Below are 10,741 nucleotides of genomic sequence, written 5' to 3' on the forward strand. Positions count from 1 at the left end.
AGACCTGATCAGTATTTTTATAGATTTCTTACATTTAGTTTACCATAGAGTTTCTATTGAAGAATGAGTTGAGTTGAGTTGAGTTGAGTTGAGTTGAGTTGAGTTGAGTTGAGTTGAGTTGAGTTGAGTTGAGTTGAGTTGAGTTGAGTTGAGTTGAGTTGAGTTGAGTTGAGTTGAGTTGAGTTGAGTTGAGTTGAGTTGAGTTGAGTTGAGTTGAGTTGAGTTGAGTTGAGTTGAGTTGAGTTGAGTTGAGTTGAGTTGAGTTGAGTTGAGTTGAGTTGAGTTGAGTTGAGTTGAGTTGAGTTGAGTTGAGTTGAGTTGAGTTGAGTTGAGTTGAGTTGAGTTGAGTTGAGTTGAGTTGAGTTGAGTTGAGTTGAGTTGAGTTGAGTTGAGTTGAGTTGAGTTGAGTTGAGTTGAGTTGAGTTGAGTTGAGTTGAGTTGAGTTGAGTTGAGTTGAGTTGAGTTGAGTTGAGTTGAGTTGAGTTGAGTTGAGTTGAGTTGAGTTGAGTTGAGTTGAGTTGAGTTGAGTTGAGTTGAGTTGAGTTGAGTTGAGTTGAGTTGAGTTGAGTTGAGTTGAGTTGAGTTGAGTTGAGTTGAGTTGAGTTGAGTTGAGTTGAGTTGAGTTGAGTTGAGTTGAGTTGAGTTGAGTTGAGTTGAGTTGAGTTGAGTTGAGTTGAGTTGAGTTGAGTTGAGTTGAGTTGAGTTGAGTTGAGTTGAGTTGAGTTGAGTTGAGTTGAGTTGAGTTGAGTTGAGTTGAGTTGAGTTGAGTTGAGTTGAGTTGAGTTGAGTTGAGTTGAGTTGAGTTGAGTTGAGTTGAGTTGAGTTGAGTTGAGTTGAGTTGAGTTGAGTTGAGTTGAGTTGAGTTGAGTTGAGTTGAGTTGAGTTGAGTTGAGTTGAGTTGAGTTGAGTTGAGTTGAGTTGAGTTGAGTTGAGTTGAGTTGAGTTGAGTTGAGTTGAGTTGAGTTGAGTTGAGTTGAGTTGAGTTGAGTTGAGTTGAGTTGAGTTGAGTTGAGTTGAGTTGAGTTGAGTTGAGTTGAGTTGAGTTGAGTTGAGTTGAGTTGAGTTGAGTTGAGTTGAGTTGAGTTGAGTTGAGTTGAGTTGAGTTGAGTTGAGTTGAGTTGAGTTGAGTTGAGTTGAGTTGAGTTGAGTTGAGTTGAGTTGAGTTGAGTTGAGTTGAGTTGAGTTGAGTTGAGTTGAGTTGAGTTGAGTTGAGTTGAGTTGAGTTGAGTTGAGTTGAGTTGAGTTGAGTTGAGTTGAGTTGAGTTGAGTTGAGTTGAGTTGAGTTGAGTTGAGTTGAGTTGAGTTGAGTTGAGTTGAGTTGAGTTGAGTTGAGTTGAGTTGAGTTGAGTTGAGTTGAGTTGAGTTGAGTTGAGTTGAGTTGAGTTGAGTTGAGTTGAGTTGAGTTGAGTTGAGTTGAGTTGAGTTGAGTTGAGTTGAGTTGAGTTGAGTTGAGTTGAGTTGAGTTGAGTTGAGTTGAGTTGAGTTGAGTTGAGTTGAGTTGAGTTGAGTTGAGTTGAGTTGAGTTGAGTTGAGTTGAGTTGAGTTGAGTTGAGTTGAGTTGAGTTGAGTTGAGTTGAGTTGAGTTGAGTTGAGTTGAGTTGAGTTGAGTTGAGTTGAGTTGAGTTGAGTTGAGTTGAGTTGAGTTGAGTTGAGTTGAGTTGAGTTGAGTTGAGTTGAGTTGAGTTGAGTTGAGTTGAGTTGAGTTGAGTTGAGTTGAGTTGAGTTGAGTTGAGTTGAGTTGAGTTGAGTTGAGTTGAGTTGAGTTGAGTTGAGTTGAGTTGAGTTGAGTTGAGTTGAGTTGAGTTGAGTTGAGTTGAGTTGAGTTGAGTTGAGTTGAGTTGAGTTGAGTTGAGTTGAGTTGAGTTGAGTTGAGTTGAGTTGAGTTGAGTTGAGTTGAGTTGAGTTGAGTTGAGTTGAGTTGAGTTGCGCAGCGCTTCGCAGAGTGACGCAGCGCTTCGCAGAGTGACGCAGCGCTTCTTCCTGCAACAATAACAGAGCAACAACTTGCAGCGACTGACGTTCTTCCTGCAACAATAACAGAGAACCAAGTTGCAGCGACCGACGTTCTTCCTGCAACAATAACAGAGCAACACCTTGCAGCGCCCGACATTCTTCCTGCAACAATAACAGAGAACCAAGTTGCAGTGACAGAGGTTCTTCCTGTGACAATGGTTCACAATCCAAACAATTTTTTCAGTAAAGGTTTTTGTTTTTATTGACAACAAACTTGTACAAAACATAAAAAAAAAAAAAAGAATCAATTCTTGCAATTTCTCACAATAATCTATAAATACAAAAGGCAATCAATGCAGTCAAATGGAGTCGAGTGGAGACCAGAATGTGGCAACAATGACAAAACTCCTTGTGCAACATCCTCCAGGAAGGTCCGTGTCGCCTTTGAAACATTCATCAGTAGGTCAGTTCAAAATCCAGCCAGTCACGCTTAAGCAGGTGATGTATTTTACGCAGCAATAAATAAAAGCACAGATGCAATAAATAAAAGCACAGATGTCAGCACAAATGATGGTCTAGACTAAACAGTGTGTGCTTTCATTTCTTACCCATTTTCAAATTGTCTTTGAAGGTTGTTAGGTCTTCATGGCAGAATGATTTCCACCTTCGTGGAAGCTGAAGGTTTCTGCTTGAATATTTCTGATCTTCATCAGGTGTATTTGTTACCCGGTAATGCTTTGTAGCAGATGGTCTGGGGGAGGAAAACATCAAAAAAAAAAAATGTGTTGAAGTATAGAAAGCTGAAAGCCACACACTAGTGCATGTATATGAAGCACTGCATTTTATCCATGAGGAAATTCACCTGTGTGGGTTTTAAACGTTTATGAGGATTTATACATGAATAACCTAAACTAATCCATCAAAACCGGATACTTACCACGGGAAGAAACTCAGCTGAAGGGGTAGGTAGGAAACCCAAACAGGAACCGGCAGGGGTACGAGGGCAGCGTCGTGTCCAAGAAGCTCTGGTGGTCACGAGTCGACGCAGGATGTGCGCGTCCGTGGTGGAGCAGGGAGTGAATGACAGAGCTGGCTTATATGCTGGGAGGTGGAATTGCAAACAGGTGACTGGTGTGAGCCAATTACGGCAGCTGATTCTCATTGCTGCAATCAGACTGCAGGCAGGTGGAACAGTCAGGGAGGAAGGGCCTGAAAGCGGACAAGCAAAATCTGATTAGGAAAACAGACAAGACTACAAAATTCAACAAAGACTCTAAACTAACAACAGAGGGGAAATTTAAGAAAACCATAAATGAATAACCTAAACTAATCCATCAAAACCGGATACTTACCACGGGAAGAAACTCAGCTGAAGGGGTAGGTAGGAAACCCAAACAGGAACCGGCAGGGGTACGAGGGCAGCGTCGTGTCCAAGAAGCTCTGGTGGTCACGAGTCGACGCAGGATGTGCGCGTCCGTGGTGGAGCAGGGAGTGAATGACAGAGCTGGCTTATATGCTGGGAGGTGGAATTGCAAACAGGTGACTGGTGTGAGCCAATTACGGCAGCTGATTCTCATTGCTGCAATCAGACTGCAGGCAGGTGGAACAGTCAGGGAGGAAGGGCTGAAAGCGGACAAGCAAAATCTGATTAGGAAAACAGACAAGACTACAAAATTCAACAAAGACTCTAAACTAACAACAGAGGGGAAATTTAAGAAAACCATAAATGAATAACCTAAACTAATCCATCAAAACCGGATACTTACAACGGGAAGAAACTCAGCTGAAGGGGTAGGTAGGAAACCCATACAGGAACCGGCAGGGGTACGAGGGCAGAGTCGTGTCCAAGAAGCTCTGGTGGTCACGAGTCGACGCAGGAAGTGCGCGTCCGTGGTGGAGCAGGGAGTGAATGACAGAGCTGGCTTATATGCTGGGAGGTGGAATTGCAAACAGGTGACTGGTGTGAGCCAATTACGGCAGCTGATTCTCATTGCTGCAATCAGACTGAAGGCAGGTGGAACAGTCAGGGAGGAAGGGCCTGAAAGCGGACAAGCAAAATCTGATTAGGAAAACAGACAAGACTACAAAATTCAACAAAGACTCTAAAGTAACAACAGAGGGGAAATTTAAGAAAACCATAAATGAATAACCTAAACTAATCCATCAAAACCGGATACTTACAATGGGAAGAAACTCAGCTGAAGGGGTAGGTAGGAAACCCATACAGGAACCGGCAGGGGTACGAGGGCAGCGTCGTGTCCAAGAAGCTCTGGTGGTCACGAGTCGACGCAGGATGTGCGCGTCCGTGGTGGAGCAGGGAGGGACTGACAGAGCTGGCTTATATGCTGGGAGGTGGAATTGCAAACAGGTGACTGGTGTGAGCCAATTACGGCAGCTGATTCTCATTGCTGCAATCAGACTGCAGGCAGGTGGAAGATTCAGGAAGCAGAGAGACACAGTAGAAAGTTTTAATCACAGATTAAAGTGTGGCTAAATGCAAAGAAGAAAAAAAAACAGCAGGAGAAAGAGGTGAAACACTTAATCAGTCATTTACTATGGAAGTCTAAAAACAACAGAGTTAAAGCTTTATTAAACAGGATGATAAAACAAGGCTGAGTATTGAAAGATTTGATTTCACAGATTCAACTCTATAATCAGTCCTATCAGTTCTCAAATCTCTGAAAATGTGGTTTCTTACTCATTTCATTAACAAAACAGAATGAATTAAGACTCCAATAACTCTTCATTAACAAATCTGAATGTCCCTTGAGCTACTTCCTCCCCGTTTTAGACAGCAAAAAGCCTTTTTAAAAAAAATAAAAATAAAAAAGAATCCTGAACATTGGACATGTTCTTAACACATTTTTAGTCTGACTCACCAAATGTGCTGTTGCAGGTAGGTGCCTGCCATTTCCAGCAGCATTTCATGTAATATTCTTTTCCCCTTTTGCTATTCGAGCGTTACTGTTTTCCCATTTACTTTGGAAAAAGCAACAATCACAGTGCTAGTCACCGTGCTGAAAATGGCAGGCAGGTCCGCTTGGTTCTTTCAGTGAATTAGCCATTTTAATGAAGGTGCTCACTTCTATATGTACAAATGTTCCACCAAAACAAATTCCCTCAGAGGTGATTTTGCAGGGACACCATTGCTGCATGCCTAATATGATTTTGACTGACAGGGGTAAAGACATACAAAGAAACCGGGACGTATTTCCACCCACAGCAGAATAGCAATAGGTGCACATAGACCGTTCTTCAATGCTGACACATTCATCCATCCATTCATTTCCCTCCACATAACCAGTTCCAGCAGGCTAAGCAGGTCATTCCATCTGCAATTCCATTTCAAGAGAATTTCTTGCTTTTGTTTTTCAGCCCTCCTTCAAGGACTGTTTTCTGGCTCAGCTCAGTCATTCTTACACAGTGAAAGGAAAATACATTATATTAAAATATACAAAAATACATCTATTAAATAGATGTAGAATACATTACTGATTACTCATCAGACGTTCTATTCAAAGTTGATGATAAAAATGCAGAAGAAGATTTTTTTTAACCCCTTTTTCTGGATTTAAAAACATATTCACACTGCTTCTGACCACCAATCTGTACAAACAGCAGCTCCATTCTCCTCTTTTTTATCTACTTCATTGCATGATTGCCATCTCGGTAACTTCAGAGCTGCCGTTAATCGCCACCCCACCGGCCTACACTGCTGAGTTTTCACGACTCTGCCTATCTTTGGTGGAAGTCAGCCGCCCACCCACTGCAGACACTCTTCATTAAGTCTCGCTGTATATGTACAGACAGATACCAGTTCTTCTTCAGCAACACTCATAGCTCTCAGGGCTATGCATTGCATTGCACCATGAATACAAACTACATTTGTGAACAAAGATTTACATAGACTTGCAAAGAACACGTATGTCATGGTGGTCCTGAGTTTCCAGTGACTCCCGTAACTCTGAATTTATTGTCATGGAATCATTAAAACACACTCTGTCACAAAAAACAATCATGCATGTTGTTTTTTCATCGATGACAGGTACTTTGGAAATATGACAAAATCCACTGCTTCAAAAAGAATGTGCAAACAGCAATGGTAATATTTGGTTAAACATCCCTTGGTCATTTTCACCTCAGCTAGATGCTTTCAGTAGCCATCTCCAAGTTTCTGGCTGTGTCCTTGACCACCCATCTTGACAGAATCGGTGCAGTCCAACTAAATTTGTTGACTCACACAGACTTGTTTCTTCAGCACAGTCCACAGGTTCTCAATGGGGTTAAAGTCAGGAGTTAAAACCAGTCTAAAACCTTAATTCTTGCCTGATTTAACCATTCCTTTACCATGTTTTTGGTCATTGTCTTGTTGGATCACTTAACTCCATCCAAGACTCCTTCTGGCTGATGATTTGAGGTTTTCCCGAAGAATGTGGAGATAATCATCCACAAGAACCAACATGCATGAATGTTTTTTGGGACAAAGACACGTGTTTCGTTCATTCCAGCATAGAAAATTAAGAGCTATAGCAGTCACTGAAAATTCAAGATTGCCACAATATGCACGGTCTTTACAAGTGTATGTAAGCTTTTTTTCACTACTGTACATACTAACATCAGCATGATAACAAGCTTACCCTGACATTTCTCATGGTTGTTAGCGTGTCCCAGAAATGACAGATCATATATTTTCTACATTTGTTTTTGATGGTTCAATACAGTGCCAGTTTGTATTCAGATTTAAATATTTTTGTCCTCATAATTTGCCATATTTTTGTCAAAACACTCAAAGTTCTTAACATATAAGTATTTGAGAAATTCACATTTTGCTTTGATAATGGAGCTACATGGAAGCTTAGGTTTGCCCAAGCTTATTTCATTCAGAGGCCAATTTTCCAAACTACTGTTGGCACAAAGAATCACCACAGTTTTTTGGAATCATCCTCTGGGAACCATAAATGCTTTTACAAAATTTCACTGGACAATCTATCCAATGGGATTTCAGACAAGACCAAAATGGAGCGACTGAAAGAGCAACATTTTAATCCATAGAATCATATTGAATGCATGGCTAAAAAAAACACAGACTACAGCCTGGACATCAGTGTAGATTAGTTTAAACCTGGAGATCGTGCTGTTATCTTTATATTCAAATGGAATCAGGAATTAAAACGATGCAAGAAATAGGCAGAAAAGCGTGAGAGCTGGATGTGTGTTTGACCAAGAGGAGTTTTAATAAGCTGAACAAAACATACTCCTACAACAGCCTTTTCATATTCAACCCAACACTTAACTGAATGGAAGACAGTTATCATGCACACTACTTCTGGCTCTAGGCTCATCTCACCAGAATACTTGTCACTCTTTGTTTGTATAGTACTCTTTTGTATGTTATGCCTTTTATCCTTCACCGCCAGTGTTTGCTAAATAATGAAAGGATATCATCTGTACGTTCTTGTTACATGTTGCCACATTGTGAATTGAATTATGAGTAATTATGTATTGTAAGTTATCATGAACACTTTTCTGCTCCTGACAGGGATCTTAAAATAGTAGAATGTATAACAGGGGTATATTATAGCAAAACAATAGACAGATGATGCAGCTGCGTTGTGTTTAACTGATGCCACATTAAAACAACAGCTCCAGGGCAAAGATGTCTCATTTAAATGAAATGCCTGTTGCCTTGACTCCTCAGATTGCGGACGTACAAACTGGGAAATGAGATGAGGCATCAAATTGTTCTGATCAACCTCCACAAAATCATTCAGCAAAATGTGAGTGCAGTCCATGTTGTTGGCAGCATGTAAACAGTAAGTTAATGCCCTGAATCGGTCCTGTAGCTTGCTACATTAGAATAGCATGCTAACATTTCTGTTATTCTAGCTCACTCCTTGTTTTTGTTAGTTTTTTGAATTACGTTAAGTATGTCCACGTCGCAAGGTCTGGATAGCTTTCAGCGCATGTGTTTTTTTCTGCCCACATTTTGGTGATTTCAGCCTCCAGGCTTCAGCCTACTATCCCACCACCTGCTCTGTAGTTGGTTACCAAGCAAGTCCAAAGAATTTGTGCTTGTCCTCCTTGGTTTTTTTGTTTTTGTTTCTTTTTGTAGATTTTTCTGCATTGTTAAATCCTTCTCCACCTGTTATTCAGCTCTTGGGTTGATCATTATTATTGTTATTATTATTATTATTATTATTATTATTATTATTATTATTATTATTATTATTATTATTATTATTATTATTATTATTATTATTATTATTATTATTATAACAAAGCCTATATTTTGCTGAGAGAAAAACTTCCTTTGTTTGTCAAATGGAAAGGGATGCATTCATTTTGAAATGGCAATAAACTGTTTGTTTGATGTCAAACCAAAGCGACTGATGGAACAGTTCATATGCAAGTTAAATGCATTCATTTAACATTAAGAGACAGTTTGTACAGAAAAATACTTTTTACTGAGAGAGGAGTCAAACCTGGGTTATTTCATCTTTAGCTCTATTCCTGGCTGATAAGTGCAATGCATACAAATATCCCACCTCTGTTTGGTGGGATGAAAAACACATTAAAAGTCATCTCCCATGGGTATAAAGCTTTAAAACATTGACACCGCTTTGAAAAACAAAGTTATACAATAACACTGAATAAACCGTTAAAAAACATGACAAAAAAAATAGCAGAGGTAAAACAGGGAGTGATAATGAAAAACTTTGAGGGGCCCACATAGGTGAGTCCTTGGACTTTATTTACTTATTTTTCCAAACCAATGCTCAGGTAAGAAGCTTCAGCACCAGGAGGCTTAGCAGAGCCTAACGGAAGACAGAAGGGGAGCATGCTGTGCTTTAAAGCTAAATCAGCTAAATCAATAGTAAATCACAGGGAGACGTGAATGGGAGTAATGTATGTTCTTCTCCTGGAATTTGTTGAAAACCAGCAGCAGCAGAAACTGCAGTGTTAGTAGAGAATGACTAACGGGGTAAAGCAAACAGTAGATCATGCAGTAGAGCTGCAAGGATTAATCACAAAGGTGCCGGTCAGTAGAAGAAACCGTGACTTTAAAGGTCAAACACTCCCGTTGTGGGAGAATGTTAGGGGAAAAAGCGAGCCTCGATAATGAAAATCAGGGTAGGGATGCAAAAATTCATCTCCAGCCAGCTAAGAAAACCAGGAAAATATCATCAGTATAGAGTTGGAAATTAGTGATTGTGATGTTTATGAAATATGCAAGCAAATGGTGACACATGGAAGACAAATGTAGTTTTAAAACAACTGCCCCCTGTAGGACAATGCTGGGGCAACAACTTTCTCAAATAAAACCACAGAATGATTTGTCAAAATCATTGGCAATGTTTTAGAAATAAAAGCATATCCTGTTCTAATATGGCAGTGGAGGTTTGGTTACAATAGTTAAAAATACGATTGATTTAGTTTCACTTTACTAACTAAGGGTAGTTTATTGGAATGTCTGTTGTTCTCAGGCCTCTTTTGAAAAAGAGACTAGATTAAATAACGTTTAAGGAGGGCTTTTATTTCACATTTAAGATAATAACCACTTTGTCAAACATGAGGACATATCACAGTGAAAAACTAATTTCTTCCGTGTGGATGAGCATATGACGTTTCAAATAACTTGACTGCCTGAAAGATTTCCCACACTGGTTACAACAATGTGTTTGTAGACTGATCCAGCTCTCCTTTACTGAAACCACTCCCACCCTCATCAAGACATCTGTACAGATCCCAGCAGGTCTGGTCCTATGGAGCAAAAAACAAAGTGTCAGTCACAGCAGTGCAAGAGGACAATAAATGGCAAATGCTACTGAATTACACAGGAAGAGGTAAGGGTGTAGCAGTACACAAAAATCACTGTTGGGCACACACACACTCAGCTTTGAGATCACGGTTCATTATGTTCAGAGCGTAAAATGGGAACAAGAAATACAAAGCATTACAGTGCTTCTTTTATCCTTTATTCAAATTAAACACGGGTGTGATGAACAGACTATGACTGCATTTTCTCAAAAAAGCCTGTCAACACTGCTGTAAGTGGCAGCAACTTACGAACAACAAAGTAAAATTTACAAAAGTAAATTCAAATTTTTTTTTACGCTATTTTTTTGGCTTTTTATCGGCTTTATTTAGGCACAGTGAGATAAAGACAGGAAACAGGGGAGAAGAGTTGGGGGAAGACATGCAGCAAAGGGCCGCGAGCGGGAATCGAACCCGGGCCGCTGCGTCGGGGGCCAGCTCTGTACATGCGTCACCCGCGTAACACGTTGAGCCATACGGGTGTTACAGCAGGGCCTTGAAGCATTTGGAAGATTATGGAAGTGCATATTGTGCTGACCTCAATATCATCCAAAATAACCAACACAAATGTGTGTAAAATGTTGATAGCTGTTTTATACAGCTAAAACAAAGGACACCGATGCGTATAATATGTGTACAGGACATTGAAAACATATCATCATGTTCATTTTATGTTTACCCAGTCGTCCTCATCAAATTAAGAAACGTCATTAAATATGAAGCAAAAAAAAAAAAAAACCGTCAATCATTTATTTAGAGACTTTAAAGATTGAATGGAGTCAAATTGACCCCAAAAGTAATAGGAGGGCTAACTATATAGAGCAGTGATCATCAACTGGCAGCCTGTGGGCCGAATCCGGCCCGCCGAACCGTCCAATCCGGCCCCCGACTGGATTCCAAAATTGTGAGGATCAAAGAGAAAATATCATGCGGTCCACACTATTAAAGCAACTGAAAACAACAATAACTGAGA

At 40.1% G+C, this 10,741-nt stretch overlaps 1 long non-coding RNA gene across 1 annotated transcript; it reads right to left on the reverse strand.

Annotated features, from left to right (window-relative positions):
* Positions 1-1,795: 1,795 nt before the first annotated feature.
* On the reverse strand, positions 1,796-3,571 carry LOC129348621 (uncharacterized). Its single transcript, XR_008601238.1, has 4 exons — positions 3,306-3,571; positions 2,891-3,162; positions 2,562-2,704; positions 1,796-1,980 (listed from the first exon to the last, which is right to left on the reverse strand). It is a non-coding gene; the product is annotated as an uncharacterized LOC129348621 (long non-coding RNA).
* Between the last annotated feature and the right edge of the window lie 7,170 nt (positions 3,572-10,741).

This window comes from Amphiprion ocellaris, chromosome 1 (assembly GCF_022539595.1).
Source record: "Amphiprion ocellaris isolate individual 3 ecotype Okinawa chromosome 1, ASM2253959v1, whole genome shotgun sequence".
NCBI classification, from domain to species: Eukaryota; Metazoa; Chordata; class Actinopteri; family Pomacentridae; genus Amphiprion; species Amphiprion ocellaris.